Source organism: Aotus nancymaae, unplaced genomic scaffold (genome assembly GCF_030222135.1).
Source record: "Aotus nancymaae isolate 86718 unplaced genomic scaffold, 86718_ANA_hifiasm-v0.15.2.pri h1tg000011l, whole genome shotgun sequence".
NCBI classification, from domain to species: Eukaryota; Metazoa; Chordata; class Mammalia; order Primates; family Aotidae; genus Aotus; species Aotus nancymaae.
Window position 1 is genome coordinate 27,420,875 of NW_026988422.1, and position 27,574 is coordinate 27,448,448.

At 32.5% G+C, this 27,574-nt stretch overlaps 1 protein-coding gene across 7 annotated transcripts in view; it reads left to right on the forward strand.

Annotated features, from left to right (window-relative positions):
- Positions 1-27,574, forward strand: part of NOVA1 (NOVA alternative splicing regulator 1) — a 134,623-nt gene that overhangs the window by 27,457 nt on the left and 79,592 nt on the right. The window contains exon 1 of one of the 7 annotated variants that reach the window (XM_012468272.2): positions 16,106-16,207. The exons of the other annotated variants lie outside the window; for them this stretch is intronic. The gene's annotated coding sequence lies outside the window, so the exon portion shown is untranslated. Of the gene's footprint in view, positions 1-16,105; positions 16,208-27,574 lie in introns of those variants that run through there. 7 annotated transcript variants of the gene reach the window in all.

A 27,574-nucleotide genomic window follows, 5' to 3' on the forward strand; every position in this document is an offset into this window, starting at 1 on the left:
GTTTGCATTCTCTTCCTTCTTTTTTCTTTTGTCACATTTTTGGCACTAATCAAGGATTAAAGATTAAAAAGAAAGCTAATGAATGAGAGAATGTGGTGGTACTGGTGTTAGCTTATCCATTTGTTGGTGATTTGCTTGTATTTTATGTAGTTAGTTTGATTCCACACAATATCGCTTAGTCTATACTATATCACTTAGTCTATACTAAGTGTTCATTGCACAGTGTTCATTGCTAGATTACAAAAATAAGTGAATTCATGGTTCACCTTTTTCTTGTCTATCAAGTTTCTTGCCACTTTTTGGCTATCATATCACACTGAATTTTTGGTCTTTTGACGTGGAAGCCAAGAAATGACAGACTGAATACGCAAAATGAAACATGGTGAAAGAAACCAAAGGAAAGAGAGTGGTGTACTGTGGAAGTTAGGAATATGCTGGGACAGCAGTGGATATACAAGAGAACAGAAAAGAGCCAGCTGAGGGACAAGATAGAACGCTTTTGTGATTTGAAGGATGGGTTGGGTGATTAACAGACCTCTAGGCACTGTGAGATACCAGAAATCCATAAGTCATAGGATAGTTCCACAGGGTCTCTTTTGAGGGCTGATGATAACTCAAATAGCTACCTAGATTTCAAAAAGGGTAACATTTTGTTCTTACAATAGTGCAGGAGTCTAAAAGTACAGTAAGAGTAGATAGAAAGCAAAGTCAAGCAGATACTGTTTTTTTTTTTTTTTTTCTGAGGCAAAGACTAACTACAAAAGTGAATTCTCTCAGCATGGTCTTTTTCAAATTTACAGGACTCCTGTTAACTTCAGTAGCTCTTAAATTTTATCTTGTACACTCTACACATGTAGCTACTTTCCCACAGAGTGTCATTACTGCTTATCACAGTGATGAACCTGATTCATCAAGATATGTTTGAATGGTATTCATTACATTTTAAGAAGTTAGGTATATGTGTGATACATTGTAGAAAGATTTCCATAAATGCATTTAAAATTTGGGTGGAGTACTTAAAGGTTTAAGTGTATCTGTTTATCTCCTAGAAACACTAAACCAGACATACCTGTTGGACATATTTTTACAACTAAAAAAGTCCTTAACCATATTGTTTATATATTATATAGTAAAATAGCATTGGTTATTGCCAATTTCAAAGGCTTTGAAGTGAAGCAGAACTGGGTTTCAATCTCTGTTTTGTCTCTTGCAAACTCTGTGAATTTTGTACAAATTCCTTGATATCTCTGTTTTACAATTTCCTGATATAAAAATGGATGTCTTAATTTGTCTATCACAAGGAGCAGTAACTAGTGATGGTGTATATAAAACCTTTAGCAGTACTGTATGATATTTAAAAACTCAATCTTTGGGGCCAAACTTGCTCCTGAAGTTTGAATCCTTTTTCTGCCACTTAGTATCTAATTGAACTCCAGCAATCTACTTAACCTGTGCTTCCATTTTCTCATGTTTAAAGTAAAGATAATAACTGTACCCACCTCATGGGATTGTTGTGTGGATTGAATTAGTGTATATGTATAAACAAATGGAATAGTGCCTGATGCATTGTAAGTGCTATAATGCTGTTAACTACTGTTAACTACCTGTTCATCAAATCTGAAGTACCCTGGTTTGTAAGATACACAATTTTTGTGAAATGGTGAAGTTATGTATGTCAGGCCCTATGAAGTTCTGAGATGATTTCCAAATAAGTAAAGACAATGTATTGTGCTCAATAGGTTTATAATGCATACAGTAGAGCAAATCACTAAGGACCTTGAGTTCTGGAACTAAATTGCCAGGGTTAAAATTTCCACTCCTACCTACTAACTTGTCTTGTTGTACCTTTATTTTCTCATCTGTAAAATGATGATAATAATAGTGCATAATTCACAGAGTTGAGGTTTTATATGTAAGACTAGAAGAAACTAGTTTGGATATAACGTAAAAACCACTAGATGAAAGCTTTTTTAGGTCTAAAGGTATTTGGGTTTTGGGATGTAAACACAATAAATCTCTGAAAACTCTCATGAAACCCATACTTGGGCTTATGCTGGAGCTTCTGCTGTTTCTATAGTGCTGGATCGTCTATTTCCTGAATCCCATGCTTGCTTCTACTTTTTTTAAAATCCTTTGTTTTATAGCAATAGATTTTTCAGATGCGTCCTGATAAAGGAGTCATAGAAGCTTGCATACTTGAATATGTCATCATTCTCACATTTAATTGAATATAAGCTTATGTATATAATTGTAGGCTGAAAATAATTTTGCTTCAGAATTATGAAGGCATTCTGTTCTGTTCTCTTATTTTACTATTCTTTATCACTGGTCATAGGTCATATGTTGAGCTGGATTTGTCATCCGATTTTCTTATTTTCTTTCTCTTTTTTCATTAAAAAAATTTTTAAATTGTAGTTATTCAGAGACTTACTAAGCTTTTTCTTTCACTGAATATTTCATTTCAGTTATTTTCATTTTCTAAACGTTCTTAACTGTTTCTCTGATTGATTTTCCTTCCCCCACCCCGTTATAATTTTTTTTTTACATGACATATTGTTCTTATTTTGTGGCTGTAACTATCAATTCTGATGTCTGTGAAGATGTTAATTGTTTTGCCTTAAGGTTGCTTCTGCTCTTTGTAATGTATTTCCTCTGAGTATCTTTATTTATTTATTTATTTATTTTGGTTTTAGTCTTTAGTGTTGGAGACTTTTTATCAAAGCTTTGGCTTAATGTGGTGCTACAGATTTGGTTGAAAGCTGTGTGTCTGGTGGCAAAACTTGTTACTTAGGTATCTTCATTATTGTGATCAGGCAAAAAGCTGGGGATTCTGTATGATGGTAGCTATATGTCTGTTATCTGAGTTCTTAAACTTTTACTACTGGATTTTCAGATATTCTTTCTGCATGGTATATACCTGCCTGCTAACATTTAGGAACCACTTCAGTCCAATTTTACCTCGTCCCTTCATTCTTCCCTGTGTTTTGCCTGTTGTAGTTTAGGAAAATTTCTGGGTCAAGATAGCTAATATTCTGAACTTCTAGGGGTAAAAGAGAATATGTAGTGTAGGATAGTAAAACTATGTGGCAAAATGTTCTCTATATAGATCTTTAGAGTTTCCCTCGGTATTCAGCGCTAACATTATTGCTGTCTTTCTGGGGTTTCATTAGGTAAGTTATCTTGCTGTTGGCATTATCAGTTTCTGTTACCTAGTTTTCAGCTTTCTGTCCTGTGCAGTGTATCCCTAGTTATTCTGCTTCAGTTTTCATTTTCCAAAACGATGTTGAATTTCTTGTTTGCTGTTGTTTCCCTCATCCTTCTTCTTGCCTTTCTGATTTTATGCTATTTTGTCATTCTAGTGATGTTTCAGAAGGTAGTGAAGTTTAGTATGTGTGCTCATCTGCCATGCTTAGCAGCAAAAACAACAGCTAGCAAGCATTTGTGGAGTGCCTTACTATATGCTAGACTTTTTCTAAGTGCTTTTATATAGATTTTCATTTAATACTCAAACCAATCCCATTAGATAGATACTACTATTATACTTATTATACAAATGAGGAAGCAGAATAAGTAACTGACCAATTTCATATGGCTAGTAAGTGATAGAAAGATTTGAATCCAGGAACTGCTTGTAGAACCTGAGTTCTTGATACTTTTACTTTATCAGTACGGACCAGAAGCCTTTAATACATACTTCTTCATGACATCTAAGTTACTTAAACTAATATGACACCTTAAAAATGACTTCCAATAAGGCAAGTCACTAGATTTTCATATAACTAAAACAAAAACCTAGCAGCTTATAAATATGCAGCATACACAAAACATGGAGATTATAATTTATTGAGTGAAGAATAATTTTTCCGGCAACAGAACAAAACTTTAATATAAACGATTATCACTTAACACCATTCTCCTAAATATTTTTTTAAAGAATTGGCATTAACTGACTGAACTAGGGCACAGTGTTCTAACACACTAGGAATGATTAAAATCAGAAAACTAATACGTTAGAGTTGATCTCATTAGAAATTTTTTTGTTGTTTAAAAATTTGAGAGTAAGAGAAATATAATATTTGCTTGGAAGTATCAAATGTTATAAATAAACAAAACTTTTATTTCTTTAAGAAGCATTCTAGCCAAATACTTGAAATTTAAATGTAAATTTAGTATATTTAGTGTGTCATTCACCAGTTTAAAAGAAACTGTTCAATACCATTTGATTTTTTATAATGATAAGTCACCTCTATTTTGTGTAATTTTTCTATTCTCTTTCTTTAGTGTAGATAGAAACCTATTGCCTTCCTGCTGAGGATATAATTTCTGAATTTAGACGATGTGCTGTCAGCACAGTGAAGCAGGAAATTATTCTCCTGTGTCAGCTGCTGCTGTTAAAGAATAAAGGTTTGTGGTAGGTTGCATTTCTGTTATCTCTACTCACGAATCTTGTGTGACATGCAAACAGATTTAAAAATCAAGAGAGTTCAAAGTATTTAGTGACAAAAGATACTTTCGTACTCTCAATTCTTCTACATCCTCTAAAAATTCCAAGTGTGTTTTAAAATGCTATGCTTGTTATGTTTCAGTGTCAGTAGTCCTCAAACTTATTCAGCTTATTCAAATAATAGAGCAGGGGTCCCCTACTATGCTCCAGTCTGGACCGGTTAAGAACTGGGCCACACAGCAGGAGGTGAGCTGCTGGGCTAGCAAGCATTACCACCTGAGCTCCGCCTCCTGTCAGATCAGCGGTGGCATTAGATTCTCTCAGAACAGAAACCCTCTTGTGAACTGAGTATCCGAGGGATCTAGGTTGCACGCTTCTTATGAGAATCCAACTAATGCCTGATGTTCTGAGGTAGAACAGTTTCATCTCAAAACCATCCCCTGACCCTGCACCATGTTGTCTTCTGCTGTAAAAGAGCATTTGGAAATCATATTCTTCAGGACACTGGACATGTTAGTATATTAAATTTAACATTAGTAAAAGCAGCAGCAGTAATAATAATAATAGTTATGTGAAATTTACTGCGAACCAGAGATGGTTAAAACTACATGCTTTTCATGTGTCAGTTGAATTAATTCACACAATAAATATATGAGGCAGATACCACAAAGATTAATTTGCCCACATTGTATGTGTGTATTCCTTTATATATGTAAATGTATATATCTGGTATATATATGTGTATGTGTGTAAGTATATATATTTCTAATATCTATACAAATAGAGACAGGGATGAGATTTCCTTACGTTCCATCTCCAAATTCTGTCCTTACAACTACCACGTTAGACTAATAGAATTTTATGTAAAATCTGATAGATTTGATTATAGTATAGGCAACTGGTGGAGTTATCAAGTATTAAAAATTAGATAAAACCTCAAAATGGGCAGTTTTATACTTAAACTAATTTTTCTATTACTTGAAGAAGACTGCTGTTACTTGGTTTTTATCCCCAAAAGCCTCAGGAAGTTATAGAACACCACTTTGTTTGACAGTTTCTTTATGTGACATAGGCAGAAAGCAAATTTATATTTTCTTATTCAATAAAACCTTCATTTTATTAAATTTATACGATTACTGATTTCAGTAATACATTTCTACAACTTTTTGGTAGATCAAGCTATAATCTTTCTCCTTTGAGAAAATTATATGAAGACATGTATTATTAAATATGACCAATCATGTTATAGACATTTTTAAAGAGTTCTAAAAAATTCATTTGCCTCTCAGACATCCTTAAAGTAGGGAAATAGTCTCAGAGTCATGATACAAGTTTGGTATATGATCTGTCTTTAAACATTATATTTCAATTGATATACAGTAGATGTACATATTATCAATATGTACGTATTATAGATGTACATATTTACAAATTATACAAAATATATTAAATTATTGTAATTTTGCATAATTTTTAAATATCACATCAGTGTAATTAGAATATTCATCCCCTTAAATACTTATCTTTGCTTTATGCTAGAAATTCTCAAACTATTCTTTTATAACTAATTTGAAATATACAAAAGGTTATTAAAGCCACTGTACTGATATTAAACACTATCAAACTGTATATTTGTACTCATTAATCAACCTCTTTTTATCCCCCAACTCAACCTTTCCCAGCCTCTGATAACCAGCAGTCTACCCTTGGTCTCCATGAGATCCACTGTTTTAGCTCTCATATGTCAGTGAGAACATGCAATATTTGTCTTTCTGTGCTTGGCTTATTTCACTTAATGACTACCAGTTCCATCCATGTTGCTACAAATGACAGGTTTTTATTCTTTGTTATTGTTGAATAATATTCCATGTATATTTGTTATAGAATCTATCTTGAATATCATTTATGGATATTTAGATTTGTGAATGTCAACAGCAACTAATAATAAGAGGATCTCATGTAAAAAACCTGTCTACATCCTATTGGAATGGCATGAACCTTTACAGGTATCCCATTTTCCAAAATAGTGGTTAAATAACATTCCCAGAGTTATACTAGCCAGTATCCAATAAATGATGACAGTAAGAATAAATTCCATATTTGTTAGATTCCAAACGGACTTTATACTCTTTAATGTGGCTACCAATATATTTTATATTTTTCTAAAATTGATTACTATTTCTTTTTTTAGGAAAGATGCATTATAGTTAGAAGTGGCAAAGGACAATTAAATAAGAACATTGTATAGAGTAGTGATAGTACCAGGAGTATGGATGAATCTACATCCTTCAGAGAAATAATCACTACTTTTTTTTAACATTAAAGGGCATAAAATTACTTTTTTCTTGTTGAAAATTTATTTCCAAGTTAATATAAAATTATCTTCTCCCTATAAGTTTTCTTTTGCGTCCAGGTGAGGTGCCTGATATGTAGGCAAGGAGGGGAAATTATCCCTGTGTTCTTCTAATAAAAATTTTCGTTTTACTTTGCTTAAATAATAATATTACCTAGTTCCATCCTAATATAATTATATAGGCTAGAGGATTTTAGAATGATTAAAGTAAGTATGGTATGAATATTTTAAAAAATAAAACCTTACATATCAATATTATTTTATCTAAGGCATTATCTGGCTTTCTGAAATGAAAATAGCATTTTGTTAAATGTTGCAAAATGGCCTATCTAAACCATTTTTCAAAAAATAACTTTCTTATATAGAAATTATACTCTTATTATTGAGTGTTATGTCATAGCTTGTCATACATTATGTTATGGATTATTCACTATTACTGAAAAAACAATATTGTCACCATTGGCACTTAATTTTTTTAGTTTACTTCTATTTCCATGTAAGTATCCTAATTCCTTTACTTCCTGACCCTCTTAGTAGAATAACTACTCTTCTTTAATTAACAGACTATTTTTAGAGCAGTTTTAAGTTTATGGAAAAAATTTAGCAGAAAGTCCAGGGTGTTACCGTATATTTCTTTTTGCCCAGACTCCCTCTGCTCCAAACACAGTTTGTCTTATTATTAACAACTTATTATTATCCACTTTGTTTAGCCATCCACCTGTCTTGAAGGACATCTTTGCTTCCAAGTTTGGACAGTTAGTGTGGTACAGTTGTTACAATTGATGAGCCAAAATGAAGACATGCTTATTAACTGAAGTCTATGATGTATCTTGGTATTCACTCATTATGTTATACATTTTATATGTTTTTACAAATATTTAATGACATGTACTTATGGGTAAATGTCATTATATATTTGTAAAAACAAAATCTCCCTGTTTTTTACCTGTCCATTCCTCCATTTTTCCCTCCAAGTCACCCTTGGTAACCACTATCATTTACTGTCTCTATATTGCCTTTTCCAGATCATCATTTAGTTGGAATCATACAGTAGGTAGCCTTTTTAGATTGAATTTTGTTTTTTTGTTTTTTTTTTTCATTTAACAAGATGCCTTTAAGGTTCTTCTTTGTCTTTTTGTGGCATGTTAGCTCACATCTTTTTATCACTAAATAATGTTCCATTGTATAGATGTATCACCATTTGTTTATCCATCCACCTGTATGTAGGACATCTTTGCTTCCAAGTTTGGACAGACCTTAATAAAGCTGGTATAAACTTCTATTTGCTGGTTTTCGTGTAGGCATAAGTTTTTAATTCATTTTTGTAAATACCAGGAGCATGTTAAAAGTATGCTTAGTTTTGTAAGAAACAGTTAAACTGTCTTCCAAAATGGCTGTAGTGGGCCAAGCACAGTGGCTAATGCCTGTAATCCCAGCACTTTGGGAGGCAGAGATGGGCAGATAGCTTGAGCTCAGGAGTCCAGGACCAGCCTGGGCATCATGGCAAAACCCCGTATCTGCAGAAAATAGAAAAAAAAAAAACCAGTCATGGTAGCATGTGCCTGTAGTCCCCGCTGCTTGAGAGGCTGAGGTGGGAGGATCACTTGCGACCAGGCGGGCGGGATGTAGAAGCTGCAGTGAGCAGCCTGCACTCAAGCCTGGGCAACAGGGTGAGACTGTGTCAAAAAACTAAAACAAAAAACAAAGTGGTTCATCTATTTTGCATTCCCACCAGCAATTCCCTCCTATTGTTCCATCACCTCACAAGTATATGGTTATGTCAGTGTTTTGGATTTTAGCTATTCTAATAGGTGTGTAATGGTATCTCATTGTTGTTTGAATTTGCACTTTCATAAGGAGATACTGTATCCCCACAAAATTGACATGTTAAAGTCTTAAATCCCAGCACCTCAGAATGTGACCTTATTTGGAGATGTAATCAAGTTAAGGAAAGGTTATTATGGTAGGTTTGAATAGATTATGACTGGTGTCCTTATAAAAACAGAAATGTATACAGAGATGTGTACACAAAGAGAATACCGTAGGAACATGGACTGCCATCTACAAACCAAGGAGAGAGGCCTGGAAAGATACATCTCTCAAAAGGAACCACCCCTGACAACATTTTATTCCTTCTTAAACCTCCAGTACTTGAGCCACCCAGTTTGTAGTACTTTATTATGACAGTCCTAATATACATAAGATATTGAGCATCTTTTCATACACTTGTTTCACATAATTTCATCTGTTTAGTGAGGTGTCTTTTAAAGACATTTTGCCCATATTTAAATTGTGTTATTTTCTAATTGTTGAATTATAGTGCTTTTTCTAATATTTTGGATACTAGTACATTATGAGACATGTGTTTTTGCTTATCTGTGGCTTATCTTTTCATTCTTTTAATAGCGTTTTCTATAAAGCAGAAGTTTTCATTTTAATGACGTCCAACTGATCAATTTTGTTCTTACATGGATCTGCTTTTGGTGTTGTTTCTAAAATGTCATTGTTAAGCACAGAGACACCCTGATTTTCTCTGGTGTTGTCCTCTAGGAGTTGTAGTTTTATTTTTGATATATTTTGAGTTAATTTTTGTGAAAGATTTATGATTTATATTTAGATTAGCTTTTTTTTTTTTTTTTGCATGTGGATGTCCAGTTGTTCCAGCACTATTTGTTGAAACAAACTATCATTACACTGTTAAATTACTTCCTCTCCTTAGTGAAAAATCAGTTGACTATGTTGGTGTGGGTTTTTTTCTGGGCTTTCCTAATTTCTATTTCATTGATCAATTTGTCTGTTATTTTACCATTACCACACTCTCTTGATTACTATAGTTTTATAAAGTTTTGAAGTTGGATACTGTTAGTCTTTATAGCTTTGTTATTTTCCTTTAATATTCTGGGCCTTTTTCTTTTTTGTATTCATCTTTAGAATCAGTTCGTAGATATCTGCAAAGTAACTTTCTGGGATTTTGATAGGTATTACATTGCATCTATAGATCAAGTTGGGAAGATCTGACATCTTAATGAGTCTTCCTCTCTAAGTACATGGAATAGGTCATTTACTTAGATTGTCTTTGATTTCTTTCATTGGAGTATTGTGGTTCTACTCACATAGATCATGAACATATTTTGTTAGTTTTATACCAAACTTTTTCCAGTTTTTGCTGTTAGAACAACCATATTTTGCACAATTATATGAAATGTTAACGTGGTAAGTCTTAGAACTAACCCCAATAATTTTTTGATAACGAATTATAGTAGCAGATTATTTATTCCTGGTTGACATAAGTCATAACTATTGTTGAATTAAATATGACTTAAGCTAGGAAAGCTTAGAAGTATTTCATTACAACTTGATTTTTGTCAAGTTTGTAGGTTGATATTATTAACTAACAGTGAATTAACATGTTAGTTTGGATGAATTAAGTTTCCATGATTTTTCTTACACTTTTCAACTTACTTGTGACTGATATTTCTTTTTACATCCTGTGAGAAAGTAGAGTAGAAAAAGGTATAAATTTAGAACTTAGTTTTGTAGTTTTGACTCACATTACTTTCTCTTCAGTATGTTGTGCTTCTGAGAGGGAATGACTGATAAAATATGTGTTGAATATACATGTCATAATTTAGGGTGATGAGTGATTGTTAAATGAATGAGACCATTACATGAACAGTTATAAACATCAATGTAATAGGATTCTGTATTCTCAAAAGTCTGACATTTAAAAAGAGACAAGGCCAGGCATAATTTAATAACACAAAATACTGATACTTTAATTTATTTAAAAGGAAGTGCCTGATTTTTAAGAGAATGCTCATTAAATATTAATTTAACTATTAAATGTCTGGAGAGAGCATGATTCCATTTAGGGGAAGATCCTGTTATTAAACTATGAGTCAGAGGAAAATACTCCCTAAAATTGTATTTTAGGTTACTGAAACATGAATATCGAAAAGTGTACCTTAAGGCAAGAATCCTTCTAAACTCTTTTTTCTTTCTTTTTTAGTTTTTGCTTCTGTAGAGCCTTTTTGATCTACAAGCTTCTAAGTTTGGTGTCTTATTTAGGAGACATTACTTTTTAGCTTCTGTAAAACCTAGTATTTTCTACAAATCCACAAAATATATTCATGTTATTTAATTGCTTAATATTACTATTTACAAATGGACAAATATTTCTGTACCTTTTATACACAAGGAAAATACTAAGAAATTCTCTGCAAAATAGCCATAGTTAGGTAACTGCTGGTTGTTCATAATAAGAAATAAGAATGTGATAATTGTATTCAGCCTGGTAATCATAGAATGTTTTAGAGAAATGAGTAGTCAAAATCACGACCTCGTTGGTACTAACAATTTTATAGCACTGTATGAATTGGGATGGAGTGTTAAGCGGGAACGGGAACATGGAGTGGTTTTTTGTTTGTTCTTTCTCCAATGTGACCTTTTTTGTTTATGATTAGTCAAATTACTCTTTTTTGTTTCTTTTACTCATCTGAAGTTGATATTATAGATTTCTGGGCACTTCAGTTTAATCTGACTTTAATGCAATAAAATCCATTTAACTTGAATTTTCATCTCATAGCCAACTTAAAACTCAGTTTCTCTTTTAGTCAATGAGACTTGGACTTCTCTAGGAGACTTTTCTGGGAGATTATAAAGTGTTGGAAGAAGTTGAAGTCTAGTCATTCCCTTTGCTCAATCCAGTGAGTGGAGAATGATCTGTTTTTCACTCATACACCTGTTTCTTCTTCTGTGTGTTGATGAAGTAAGGGGAAAGGTAGAAAGAGAAAAGGCTTTCTAATGTAAGTAGTAGCTTTTGTTCCCTCTTTTTCTGCTTCTGCTGTACTCCCTCACACTGACATCTTTCTTCTCCCTCCCTCTCTCCCTCTCTCCCCCATCCCTCCTTTCCTTCCCTCCCTCCCTCCTTCCCTCCTTCCTTCCTTCCTTCCTTCCTTTGTTCCTTCCTTCTTTCCTTCCTTCCTTTTTTGAGACAGAGTCTCACTCCTACAACCAGGCTGGAGTGCAGTGGTATGATCTTGGCTCACTGCAGCCTCTACCTCCCAGATTCAAGCAATTCACCTGCCTCAGCCTCCTGAGAAGCTGGAATTACAGGTGCACACCACCATGCCCAGCCAGTTACTTGTATTTGTGATAGAAACAAAAGTTTCACCATGTAGGCCAGGCTGGTCTTGAACCCTGGCCTCAAGTGATCTGCCCACCTCAGCCCTGCAAAGTGCTGGGATTACAGGTTTGAGCCACCAGGCCTGGCCTAGTTCTCCTCCTATGAGGACAGGGAGATTACTAGCTCTCTGATGAAACACATGTACAAAACTTTGGTGGGGGGTGTGGCAGTTGTTTTTGGAGTGTCATAGCAACCATTTCTGGATTGTCTTTTTCTACTCTTTCTCAGCTTTTACCTCTCTAGTATATTCACAGCCTCTGGCTGCTTGAGTCCCCATCAACTGGAGGCTCAAGTTCAGCTACTTTCACACTCACTACACTCTTCGCTTTTGCAGAGAGGCAATACTAAATATCTGTACCCTGTCTTCCAACTCCATGTCTTTTCTCTGTCTCTTCAAATAGGCACAGAGAAGGGAAATGGGCATGGGATAATATGCAAGTCTAACACACAAGCAGAGGTCCAACTGAGAGGTGAGATACCAGTTTTCCCCTCTTGCTAATCTTTTAGATGAGCTCTCCCTTGATTTGGACTCTCAGCAACAGCACTGTTCAGCTACATTAAGTCAGTGAAGCAAACTCTGATGATTGCCTCATGCTGGGGGCAGGAGAAGTCACTTCTGGGATAAGGAGGAACTGAGGAGGGTAAAGATATTTAAGTTGTGGAGGTGGAGTTGGCTCTCACTTGTTTAAGTCTGTCTTCCAAATATAAAATACTTAATAGATGCCTTTGTTGTTAGTCTTGGGTTCTAATTGCCAGCCCCTGGGCAATGGGAAAAGTGCCACCTGATATCTAATTATGTACATTTTACCAGTCTTGCCTAGTAGTTTTATTCTTCCTAGCTACAGTGAAGTTCGTTTCACTGCAGCTCTACCTCAGTCAAAATACTGTAGCGGCTTTCTAAAACAGTAAAAACAAAAACAAACCTGAAGTCCTTATTGCGGCTTAGAAGGCCCGAGATGATCTGACTGCAGGTTAGGTTTTTGATCACATATTCCTGTCTCAAGGCTTTGCTCTTAATCTACCATCTGCCATCTATCTGTATGCAGTATTCTAAAACCCCAGATAGTACACTCACTTCATTTCGTTCTTCTTTTAAATGCTGCTTCCTTAATGTTCTCTGAATACACTTAAAATAGTGTATTTGTTTTATTCCCATCACTTGCTTTATTTTTTGTTTATACACTAATTTTTATACATTAAATTGTATATTTAATAGTTTATTTTATCACTTCTATTAACATGATTTTCAAGAGGGAAGGTCATTGACTTCTTTATTCAGCACTTTATTCAGTGCCTAACATAGTCCTGACCCATAAGAAACATTGAGTTTTTGATGTTGATTGAATAAATGAATTAATGAATTCTATTTATTAGATTCAATCTTTAGATAATATATTTGACTTATCCTACATTTTTTTCTCTTCCAGTGTTTTACATAGTATAATTTTAATTTTTATCACTCTTTTATTATTTCTAATTGTATATTCCCATTATCATCACCCCAGTAGAATCATCCATGACTCTAATTTATTTTCTATGCTGTTAGAATTATTTTTTATAAAATACTTACCTAAATGCCACTCTTAGGGTGAAACATTTGAAAATTCCTTAACATAATTTGTTCTGTACCTGTTGTCCTTCTCTTCATGGTTCTTACATGAACTCTATTCCACTCACATCCTTTTCATTACAGTACTCTGAGTGCTAAACTATGTTTCTCTTTAATTCTTTGCCTTTTTACTTAAAACCTACAGCTGTATATTTTTTTACTGTGTGAATACATAAAATGTAACTTTTATGAGAAGAGTAGAAAACACTCTTTACATTTGAAGTAGTTAGAAACTACTTGTATAGTTGTTGTATGCTGTTATTTTATATGTATTAACAAGTCTTTTTCCTCACTGAATATCTTTAGGTTTTGTTAAGAATTCACTTGTCATTTTTTAAATGAGTATTTAAGTCACCATAATCTTGGAGAGTTTTGTAATACTGTGAGTTATTTTAAAGGTGAGAATAATCTTTTTCTTTTCGAAGGATATGTATGTATGAATGGTTATTGTATCTTTATATCTACAGAAAAATACCTGGAAGGAGTAGAGAAAATGATTTATAAAAATAAAAGTATTATGTGTGTTACTTTTTAAAAAAAAATGTGATCCCTTGTTAGAGCCTTCAAATTTAGATGTTTTGTTTGTATACTATTAAATAAATAAAAGACTGATAAATGAAATGACATTATTTACATAAAAAATTAAAGCCAAATATTTACTATATCTGACTCTATTCCAAGTAAGTACAGTGTGTGAGAAGGGACCAGTGTGGCTTTTTGAGAAATGCAGACTCCAGAGGTATGTAGCAGAATTCTAAAACTTGTACTTTAAATTTTTATTTTGAAAATAATGCAAAAATATATAGTTTGTGATATTGATCTATTTTAGAAGGCATGGCTAAATAAAAATTAATATTATGAAATTATGTATCAGTAAACAAAGGTGGAATCCCATAGTTATTTGAGGAGCTCTTTTGAGCTATTATTGCTATTACTGGTAATAATAGGCCAGGTGTTATATCATGTGTCTGCTATGCATTATTTCATTTTGTAGTTGGACTATCCCTTCAAGTTACCATTATTTGTTTTACATGAGAAGAAAGAATGCTCATTTACACATTTAATTTAGAAGGATTAGTTCTGCTTGTTCAGTTGGATTTCTTGAGTGTAATTTATCAAAGTTTCTTAAACTGCATGAGAAGTCACAGAGCCCTTTAAAAACCTAACAAAATCTTATGGCCCATTTCCCCTAAAACATGTAAGTATGGATGCATATATTTTTATTTTAATATGCAATTTCCTAGAATTCCTAGATTCCTTTGATATGTGAACATGAGATTGGGAATCTCTGTTCTATGTCTTTTTATATAAAGAGCCACCTCTTGTCATTTAAGGAAAATAATATATATTTACACTATGCTTTATTCTAGAAAGAATTTAAGAAAGCTGAAAGGAAGTTGTCAGCTCTCTCTAACTCTGCTTAGTGTATGCCAAAGTAAATAAATTCTGTGTAATTAGAAAGTGAGATTCAGAAAAGGTTGACTTATGATATGTTTTTTATTGGTCAGGTTTGTTGGACTTTGTGACAAAGCACCCTCAATCTGTTTCAGAAAGAAATCTACGTGTGAATATTTTTAATAATGTAAAGTTACCTCTTCAGAGTAGTATATACATAGTAGCTGCGCCTAGAGCTAGGAGATTGGCTAGTACCTTACAGCCTTGTGATTCAGTGATATTTCTCAGAGAATAATTATTGAATTTGATTTTCTGATTCCATCAAAGATAGATTATGTAGACAGGTTGGTGTAGTACAAGCAGAATGTGGTAATAATTTTCTGTACTAATGAACTAAAGTGATCATAAAAACTTTGTTGACTCATTGTTTATATGGGCTAAAGATGAAGACTGTATTTGGAATCTAACAATTTCATTTTGGAGGAAAAAAGTTGTCTTTTCATAAAACATCAGTAGTTGTTGAGGACTAATTATTTTATAAAGTTGTTTTTTAACTATAATGTAGTTTGGAATTTCAGAATGGCTTTCTAAAAAATTCTTTTTAGATATTTTTATGGTGCTTGTGCTTCAGTTTTGGTATCTTACCTAATTTGCTTTTTTTCCCCCTTGAATTTTCATCTGAACCAAAAACATTAGCTGAGCAGAATAAACAATCTTGTCATATATGTGTGCCTGGTTTTAGGTAAATTACTGTAGAAATAATGTTATAAATCAATATAAGTATTTAGGTTTTATTTTTTAACATATATGTTTTAACATTTGGTTTTTAGTTATGTTGTGAATTGAGTAACTGTATTTCTACCTTTCCTGCACTCATTCTTAGCATTCAATTTTTAAATGAATGATAGCCCATTTGTGTAGGTCTCTTGTGACTGAGTGATGTATTCTGTTTTGCTGTGGCAAAGTTTTCAGACAGCCACTTTTGTTCTTATATATTTTCATTTTCTATAGTACTTTTCATCCCTGTATATATGTACAGGAGTCACTTCACCCACCACCGAATTGCAGCCACTTCTGAGGTGGAACGCAGCAACTGTTTAACAGCGCACTTTCCCCTAGGTGCTGACAGCTGCAGAAGAAATTGTACATGGTGCTGTACAGAAGGTATTTCTCCACTGTGCCATCTGCAGAGTGAAACTGACTAGGAGTACTACATAGACTGTAAGTTTCTTGTGTACCTGCCCTAGACTGGAAAACCCAATAAGAGAAAATGACAAATAACTGGGAAGCATCATCTAAAAATGTATTGAGGTCAGTTAAACTTAGTGCTGCTCTCCCTGGCTCTAAATTTTATTTTAAGATCATCTGATTGGTACCAAATTAAATAACAAATAGATGGATACACTCCTTTTTATTCTAAAAGCAAATAAAACTAAAATGCTTCTATCAATATTCTTCACTTTGAATGGAACTTAATCATTCTGTTTTTAAATATTTTAAAATAACCAAACCAATATTATAAGATTTCAGAGCCATGTTCTTAAAATAGCAAACTTGTGATTCAATAGGAACATGTTAACTAGCTTTGCTTCCAGTGTTTTATGTCTTGATTTTAATACTTTCTTTTGTAGTTTTGCAGCAAAGCCAGTTTATGATGAACCTAGTTTTAATTCTTTGGATTAGAAACATTGATTTTTGACTTCTTTTTTATTTTTAATTTTTCTGAGATGAGGTCTTGCTTTGTCACCCAGGCTGCAGTACAGTGGTGTGATCATAGCTCACTGCAGCCTTGACCTCCTGGCCGTATGCATGTGCTAACCACACCTGGCTATTTTTTTTTTTTTCTTTTCAGTTTCTGTAGATAATAGGGTCTCACTGTTTGAGATCAGCCTGGTCTAGAACTCCTGGCCTTAAGTGATCCTCCTGCCTTAGCCTCCTGAAGCGCTGGGATTATAGGTGTGAGCCTCTATGCTCTGCCCAATTTCTATTTTACTTTTCTTTTCTTTTTTTTTTTTAACATGTGGGGGAAAAGCTGTGGAGAGAAGAAAGAGTAAATATTTGAACTTCGACTTAATGCAGTTTTAGTCTCTCCCATTTAATTATTTAATGAGGTTTTCTTATGTAAAAGCACTTTTATAAGAGTGCAATCTTTGTAATAGTTTGGCATGTTTTTACCTTATAAAATAGAAAAAATATCATTAGAAACAACTGTTTCTGTTGTTACACAATATGATACGGATTGTTATATTTTATTATTTTAGTGGTTTTTTTAGACAAAAGTACTACTTATCTCTTTTTTTGCTACATATATAGACATTTTTATGTAAAGAAATTAGAATCTCAGACTTCAGAGTCTTAATCATATTAAATACAGTATCATTTGGTTTAGGTAGCTTTATATTGTGTGTCCTAAGTTAAACTACGTTTGTTCATATATCTATGTTTATAGATTCTCAAAGCAGATAAAAGATAACTTCATTCTGCAGTTTGTTTACTTGTAATATGAGGTGGGTAGAAAAAATTATTTTCTAGGGACATTTTAACTGTTTTCTGTTTAATTTAGGGTTAGTAGTGTTTGTATTTAGAATTGTACCTTACATCGTATTACCTAGCTATTTGGGCTCAAGTGACTTTGTTCTAATTAGAATATTATTTGTGTTCATTAAATGCTGAGTGATAATGTTTTAGAATCAGTAGAGAAGGTCGGATTTCCTACAAAGATTTTTCAGTTCTCTATGTAATTTTGCAGTGTAGATAACTTCACAGTTTTGAAATATGATTTTTGGACAGTGCAGCACAATTATTAATATCTTCATCATGGAAGCATAAAGTGGATAAGAATAAAAGAGTTACTTACATTGAATGGAAATTTAGTTAAAGATTACCAAAAACTCATATTTTAATGAGGCTTATCCCCTTTATTTGCATAGATTTAGCATTTCATTTAATAGTCAAAGCACCAAAGAAGTAAATATCAATAATTAAAAATTTACAGTTTACACATAGTGTACTTATAGATCTGTAGCCAAGAGAGTATATGAAATATTTGAATTGCTATAATTGATTCTTTGGCACTTTCTACAATGTAATTGTAAGTATTCCTTAATCCCATTCATTTTATTTACTGAAGTCATCATTATTTGACAGAATAGATTATATGTTTTATATATTAAGTTTTGATTGAAAGGCACAAACTGTATCTGTTTTGTATGTCCTAGTGTATGTTTTAAAATTATACAAGTTGTTATATTTTAGACTTTATGTAGAAGATAAAAGTTTGACAACTTATTTGATTCAACATTTAGATATATGACTCTTGTATTTTATTATACCCATAGTATGTAGGATTTGAACAGGAATCAGATGGAAATTTTTATTGAATTTCTGTATTATTTGAATTTAATGAAAATATACTCCTTGTGTAATCAAAAATAAACTGTTGGCATTTCAGTTAAATTATGTGTTTGAAACATTTGTTCAGTTTATTTAGAGATTATTGCCATTTCACAAAATAGATAACTCTTATCTCTACTGGTGATTTTCAAAGGGCCTTCATCATACTGTGAAAGCCCAGAATTGTGGGCCAGATTATTACTTAATTAGCACTCACTTACTAATTTTGAAAATCAGAAATAAAATATAGGTTATGAATAATTAAACTTTAATGAAATATTTGTTTTTGTCCTCTCTCATTATAATTTTCTATTTATAATAGGAAAAATGAAGCAAATGCACAAATTATTATGAATTTTAAGTACTTATGTATGAATGATATATACTTAGACCTCATGTGATAATGTCCTGGCGATATCTAGCTTTCCATTAGAGGCTTTAAGAAGAGTTACTAGAACCAGCTGAAGAAATAGTGAAATTGGTGAGAAAATAGGAAACTGTATGACAATATATTTTTCATTGCAGAATTTATTCAATTTAAACTGATTTTAAAGAACATACATTTTAAAATAGAATTTTAGTCTATAATTTTAAATTCTCAGATGTTCTCAGTTTAACAAAATACTCTTTTAAATTAGGTACATATTTTTATCTCCAACTCAAATAGATTACTTTTTAAATTTATTTTTCTTATCAGATTTATCTGAACAAATTTTATTTATTAGAGAGATGAAACATCTTCAAATGTTTTACTGTAATAGGGAAGTGATTTTTCAATGTAGGATTAGGTGGACAATTCTTTTTATTCTAAGTGGTCAATATTTGAGTTAATTCATTTGATAATCAAGCTTTAGTATTTTATACATCATTTCTTATTATCCAAAATATAATTTATATTCATAGACTAATATGTGCAATTTGAATTTAAATGTTTTAGAATTAAAAATGAAATGTATTTTTTTCTAAATGGTTTCCAGTAGATTAATGAAGATATAGTATTCATACCTTTGCTTTTCTATTTTATGTATCAAATGATTTCTGCTTATTTTTATAAATTTTGCAGTTATTTTTCAATATAAATTGAATTCATTGAAAATTTTAAATGTATAAGTTTACATAAAAGACTACTGATGCCAGAAACCTTATTATCTTTAATACTGAATTAACAAGCATTTATTACTTTAAAACTTCTCTATAATTCTGAAATTTCTATATGTCTTGTGAGTAAATGTGTGTGTGTATATATGTGTATATCATCTTTCTAATGTATTCTCTGAAGTGTGGTCTTGAATCCTGACTGGCACTTTGTAGCTATTAATCAAATGTACATTGCTTAACAAATTTTTTGTTTTTTAAATCTGTTAATTGGGAATCATTTCACCTACCTCACAGGGTTGTTGTGAGGAAAAAAACAATAAAACGTATGTGAAAGAGTGGTTAACATATACTAGATGTACAGTGTATGAAAAATGAGTGTTACCAAACCATCAGTGGCCCCCATTGTCCTCAGGATAAAATCCAAATTCTATGTCATGATGTGTGTTCTGGCTCTCCTTTATGTCTTCAGCCCCATTTCTTTCCTTGCAAACTGCACATATTGATTTATTGATACTATATAGTCTTTGTAGTCCCCAGGATATATCATGCTTTCTTTTGGCCTTTATTGGAATGCAACATTCTTTTAAACTACTCACATTCCCCTTTCCCTAGGCTACTATCTTCTGTGTAACTCAACCTCATTTCTCAGGCTTTCCTTTCTGTTTCTTCTGTACTAAGATGTCTTCTGTCCCTTCTTCCTCACTTACATATTTTCTTGGATGATTTTTCTGTATGATACTATGGGCTGTGTTTATTCTTTTCTAGCAATTACTGCATGTACTGTAACTGCCTTTGTACTTGTCTGTTTCCTCTACTTGTTGTAAACTCAGAGATGGTGGAGCCTGTCTTATTTGCCATTTTTCCCCCACCACCTAAGAGTTTCTGTAACTCAGGAAATGATCGAACATTTTATAAATAGATACGTTTCCCCTAAAAATAATTCACAACATATATAATTATGAGTGTTGCTCCTTAAATAAAGCAATTTGGATTCTGTATTTATAAAATGTATTTCAGGTCCCACAATAATCATATCAAAATGATGGCCATATAATTGCTCTTCTTGACCCACCATTTGTCACTCTAATGGGTTTATTAGAAGAGATAGACTCACTCAGGGTGCAAGCAGAGTACTTTATTCTTTCTAGTCACTTTACACACAGTTCCGTTCTGAATATTATGTTTTCTGCCCCTTGATAAAATGCTGTTTAAGTGTCGTTATTTCCATCTCTTCTCTATTCTTGCTCTTCTGCTGCTTCTTGCTTTTTTCTTCTCAATTGTCTCTCTTTCATTTTTTCTTTCATTCCTTCTTTTCTCACTCTAGCATTTTAAAATAGATTAAATTTTCAAGTAAAGAAGAAAACATTTAATGAAGTTTAAAACTGTCCTCCAATGTAAAATGTCTTTTCTACATCAACCTTGCTCAAAGAGGGTTTAAAAACTGGAATAAGGAAGGAAATAGGTTGGTCAGGTAGTAGACTTTTGCATTAATTTTTTTTTAATGTTATCTTTTCACCCTTCTCACTGTGCTTCACCTGGGTTTTCTGAAGTTCGGAGGTTAGACGTACAGAAGAACTAATTGGTAGTAAAGGTACATTGGAAGTCTTAATGGATTCTTCTCTTGCTTTTCTGGATTCATCAAAGACTCCTAGTATTTGGAGATAAGAGCTGTAATTCCTTGATGTGGTTGACACTTTCTTTGTCTGGTTTTAACTATCCTCCTTAGTTTTTTACTTTCTGGTCTATATCTTCTTTGTTTTGGAGTTATCTTGTTTTTTGTGTGTTCTTTAGGAAAGTTTCTTTAAAAATGGATTAGTGCTAGTTCCTTTCCTAAGGATTATCTGTCTCATGGGAAAATATATTTCTTTACTCCACCAACCTACGGAAGTACTGGCCAATTCTAAAGTAGCAGCCCAAGCTGAGGGCATAAGTTTAGTTAGTTACCAGTCCTTGAGTGCTCTATATTCTAGATCATAGACTGAGTTCTGAGTATGTTGCTGTGCTACTTCCTTCTCAATCTGTAAGCTCTCTTCTTTCATACATATTTTTTTATTTGAATGGTGAACTAAAGGTTTCCTGAGCAATTTCTGGCCACAATCTTACCAAGTGTTGCCTAGATGATCTATCACCTCATTTCTAATACACAGCACTTGTTCTCAGCTTTTGATCATTGGCTGAAACTGAGACAACAGGAAAATTCTCATTTTAATTTTCTATTATGTTACCACTGTGGCATTGAGGCCTATAGGAAGCTTGTTTTTTTATGAATGTCCATCCATTTCTGTAATTCCATGCCTTGTCTTATGCAGTTCTGTCATTTTGTGATGTCTTTTCCATCTTTTTTGGGGGGTATTCTACCTAGTCTTCAAAGCCCAAGTTAGGTAAAGTCTTTATTAGTCTTGACAGTTAGAATAAATATTTATCTCTAGTGTGTTCTCATTAATACTTTGTTTCGTGTGTTACTGTATTACTTATAGATATGTCTGTCTCTCTGACCAGATTATGAGACAGATTTTGAGACAGCAACTGACTTATTTATTGATGAACTCCTTATTGCCTAGCTCCTGTTATGTGTTTAGTAGATTATCTTTTGAATTAATAAGTATCTTCTGAATACTCAGATTAAAGTTCATAAAATTGTTAAGTAATTAATACTTTATCTACTTATTTATTTTTCTCCTTGTTCTAAAAACAGTTTCAGGGAGCAACAATTAGTTTTTATGCCTTTTATCATAGTTTTTGCTTTTTATTTTTAGTTTTTATGGATACGTAATAGTCATATATATATATACGGGGTACATGTGAAATTTTGATACATTGCATAATGATCAAATCAGAGTAATTGGGATATCCATCAGCTCAAGCATTTATCATTTCTTAGTGTTAGGAACATCCCAGTTCCACTTCTAGTTATTTTGAAATGTATGATTATTATTTTTTAACCCAATGGTGTTTATTATTCTTAGGCAAACTTATTTTAGGTTTTAGTTCTTTGGGTAAATTAATATTCTCCCATTTTCCTTAGATTTCTTGATTTTTCTTTCTCTTTAAATTTCAGTCTCTGTAGCTAACTGTGATAAATAAGACTAACTAGATATTCCAAGCTGCTTCAAGTTGCAAGTAAAACGAAATAATTAATTTAATTAAATAGCTGTAATGGTCTGCTACCTCATTATTACTTTTTTTTTCTTTTGCCATTACAAAATCTTATGTTTCTTTTTAAAAGAGTTTTAGATTGCTTCTTTAGATACGGTCAGAAATAGTGAAAAGACAAGCTATTGGTCATAAAAAGGGTTGGTTATAAAAGAATAACATTCCTGTAATAGAAAATTAAAATGTCAGATATATTTATTTCGAGTAAAGTTCTGTTTCATTCAGACATTATACTGTTGTTATTTTAAGTGATTACCCTAAATAAATTGTCTCAATTTGAAATGCAGCACCAAATTTCTGCCATTCCTCAAGAGAATAATGATGCAGTCTTTATTACTGAAATTTAGTCAAAAGTATAATTCTTTAATACATATGGTCAGGCAAATATGTAAAAATTAGATAACCAGGAAATCTCAAAGGCATTTTAAGTAGAGAAAATCAAAAAATTCCCTCTATTTAAAACTTCTCTTTTTCCTGGAAAGTTCTAGATGAGTACAGATAGTATACTAAGAAAAGAGAAAACATATTCTGTCTTCAAATCACATTGTTAAAGGTTGAAAGATTATAAATCAACTGGCCATATAATGGCCCAGTGATCTTTTTTCTTCCTTATTTTCATGTTGGAAATATAAAGTTTTTGATAGATATTTTTACCTTACCTTCTGACTTGCACCAATATGACTGGTGATATTCTATTATTTAATTTTGATAATTTTATCTGTTAGTACTTCCTAGCTTAGGAATCTTAGTGAATGGATATTGAGACCTTTACATTACATTACATTGAGACCTTTACATTAGTTAAATGGTATAGATGGCATATTCAGGATCAGCTAAATAAGGTGTCAGAGATTATACTATGTATTATAATATATATGATTACTTGTGTGCAGTCATACTTCTTATAGCAGTAACATTTTGTGTTAGTATTTTCATAAGAAGAAACAAACTACAAAATATGGCCAAATGACTCTCAGTTTTAGGTATCAAGAAGCATTGTTTAAAAGAGCAGTGAATTTCCCTGCCCTTCAACCTTTGCAGTAATTCAAACATTCTATTTACTTTACAACATTAGTAAAATACATTTTTCTTCTATTTTTCACTTAGTTTAAGGTGAACATTGATTTAGGATAGAACTTTGAAATTAGGCAGAACAAATTTTTGGTTTTCTGTTTTTGTGAGCATACTTGGGGAAACCAAAATGCAAGAGACTTTTTGGCATGCATCTAGTATGTATCAATTATAAAACAGGAAAAGTGATGCCTAAAAATACAATTTCCTACAATATGCCACCTGAAATATATTTCTTTTAAATATTTGTTTTTCCATTTCTTTCCTTATAAATGGCTCATTCTGTTTTTGAATTGTGTTAATTGTATAGGACTTCAGAAGCCCTCTTTTAGTGGGTCAAGTAAAATGTTAAAAATTAAATAAGTAATTAACTGTAAAAATTTTCACATACCTTGTTCTTTATTTCATACTTAATCCTAGATTGTGTTCCTATACAAAATACCTTACTCATGTTATAGGGAAAGTGCAAATAATAAGAAAATGGCCATCAATTGCTATTTGTTTTTTATGCTTCTCTTGGCAACTCCAGCTTCACATTTTCCCCCAGTGCTTCAGGATATGACAGATTCAGCATGCCTGAAAATAAACCAAAATCAGAAGTTCCCTATTCTCATTCTGCCTCCCAACCCCAATCATTCTTTGCTTATGTCTTCATCACATACTTGTGACTCTCCTCTCCTTTTACTTAAATATCATCCTATTTTTTTTTTCTGGATCCTAATTATTTTGCCTTTAAGATTTGTATTGAATCAGTATACTTTATTCTGTCTCTGTTGATAAAGCTCTGTTTGATTACTTAATCACAAGAAGTGGTAAGTTTTAAAAGATTTGTGCGCTAGTTTTACCTTTCTGTACATTGTATTTCCTTAAGAGTGGAAATCACATATTGTTCACCTTTGTGCTTTCCATGGAGGACATTTTTTCCCCAAAATCTCACCTTGAATTGTAATTATGGAGGATATTTTCATTAATCATTTCTGAGTTCACTCAACTAATTGTGAAGTAGTTGATTCCTGGTATTTAAGTCTTAAAAATATTGAATGAATTGCTTAAAGTCAAATCAGTGCCACAATTTAAAATTAATCACACGTTATTCCAGCTTGATGATACTTTTATTAGTATTAACACCACCAGCAAAGTACCTTAAATGAATTCAATAATTAAGAACACTTGGTTTGGTACTAATGTGAAAACAAATTTTACTTATAGTATGCTGGTACATGCTGGTTTGTAAGCTCTTGCTATAATTTAGATGAACTGAGTTGTCTTTTTGTTTCCATTTTTGAAAATATGGTTACATGCCATTTTGAGGAAATAATTTTGGCAGAAGTCATCTAATTCAGCAGCTCCTGACCTTTTTGGCACCGGGCACTGGTTTTGTGGAAGATAATTTTTCCATGGGAGGATGGTGTCAAGATGAAACTGTTCCACCTCAGATCATCAGGCATTAGATTCTCATAGGAAGCACACAGCCTAGATACCTCACATGCACAGCTCATAATAGGGTTTGCACTCCTGTGAGAATCTAATGCCCCAGCTGACCTTTCAGGAGGTGGAGCTCAGGTGGTAATGCTTAATGCTTCCTCACCTGTGGCTCACCTCCTTTGTGTGGCCAGATTCCTAACTGATCAGGGAAGCAGGGAGGGGGAAAAGGAGGAGGCAGGTTGAGGACCCCGATCTAATTGTTTAGGTCTCTTTTTTTACAGTAGTCTCTTTGGGGTTCCTTTAGAGATAAAATACAAATGGGAAACAAGCTTCTTTTGAAGTGTTACAAAAGACTTAAATCCAACTACTAGTCTGAGGGTGGATCTGATTTATGCTAGTAAGAGGACACAATGGCCTCCTAAGATGAGTAACTCTGCAGCAGGCTATTTTTGCTTCCTATGCCAGAACTTTAGAGATAGCTTGTTTTTTTTTTTTTTTTCTTTGCCTCTTCTTATAATAGTCTTTGAAGACAATCACTAGTTTCTGAAAATTTTTATTACAAAAGTACTGTCATTCATATCAGACCGGATTTGGATATATGCTTATCCTTGATTTTAGAATATTTAGTAAAATTATTTGAATTGTCAGTGTTAGACAAAAATAACATTTTTAATGTATTCTCTTAAAAATATTATTTCGGTGTATAACTTTGAATATTTTGATTAATATAATCCTGTTTTCTTCCCATTTTTCTCCTTTTTCTTTTGGTATGTGTGTACATATCTTTATCTACATCTATCATCTATATGTAAATACATATACACATATATACATAAGAGCTCTTAATTTGATAAATTTGCTTTTTATATTCTAATATCTCAATTATTTTTTGGAAAAAACTTTTAAAGTCAGTTTAATTTTGTTTGTCTTATTTAGAAACAAAATCTGAAGCCTATAAGTTTTGTTTTCCAGATTTGTCTGTATTTATATTAATGTGTATGTTGCTTTTATATTATATCTATCACAATTTGTGTGGCATTTAGTAAACCTAATTTAATTTACACTCTCTTATTTGTATAATTTGTTATTCATTCATTTATTTATTCCTTCATTCAGTGTTTATTTAGTAATCCCATGTGCCCTCATTGTCTTGCATGCTGTGATACAGAAATTCTCTATGTTTGTGGAGTTTGTATTTTTGTAAAAGAAGAGATAGACGTGTAACACTAATAAATAGGTAATTTTAGAGAGGCATAAACACAATGTAAGAAATAAGGCATGGTATAAAATATGTTAGGTGTATATTTTAGCTAGGAGAATGAGAAGGATCATTTGGGTTGAGCTCTTTATGAGGAGGGAGAAAGTCACATTCCAGTCATCAGGAATAGTAAAGGAAAACGTCCTTGGATCAGAATGAGTTTAGCATGCTCAGAGAACAGAAAGAAATGCTGTGCGAGTTGACTAACCTTGAGAAAGAGAATGTGGCAGGAGTTGGGATCCTTAAGATAATGTAGGGGCCAGATGAAGAGGCCATAGTAAGGAGTTAAAATGTTACTGTGGTTACAGTGTGAAGACATTGGGTAGTTGAGTGCTAATGATTAACACTGAGGAAATCAGTTTACCTGCTATCTGAAAGATGAACAAGAGAAAGTAGTGCAGGTCAAGAGCAGTAATTATTAGGGGGTTATTGCCGTGGTCCCAGCTAGGAATCATGGTGTCTTGGTGTAAATCTTGTAGTAGTAGAAAAGGTGAGAGGAAGCACTGTTTTGGAGGAGCACTGTTAGAATTTGTAAATGGATTTGAAATGGTGTAATCAAAAGTATCAAACCTGTTTAAATATGAAATATTCTTTGGAAAAATAATTTAACGGACATAAACTTTTCCATGGTAAAAATGTCCTATAATTTTTTTGATTACACATCTATTTTTGATTATTAGTTTTTTCCTCAGTTTTGCTAAAATAAATGACTTTATTATATCATTTCCTCACCTCTCTGCCATTGACCATAATAATAATTTTTGATGGCTTGCTAGTTTGAAAGGTAGAAAATTATATCTTGCTATTTTACTTTGCTTGTCTTTGATTACTACTTAGATTAAAATCTTAATGTGTATATTAACCAACTGTATTTTTTCAGTTGTGGATTATTTTTAGTCTTGTTTATTTGGGCATTTTCCTTATTGATTTGAAAGGCATTATTAATTTTCTGAGACAATCTAAAAGTTCCAACATAATTTGGCTCTGAGTCTTTCTGATTCTATCTTATGTCAGTTTCCCCCTGTCCCTTATGCTGTAGACAGTCTGGCCACTTGTCAACCAAGCAACTTTTGTATTGCCTCATAGCTTTTGGACTTGTTCTCCATTCCTAGTTGCTCTTTTCTTATTTGAAGATTATGAATATGTTCACTATGATTTGATCTTATTTTTTATGTTATATGCCTCTAATT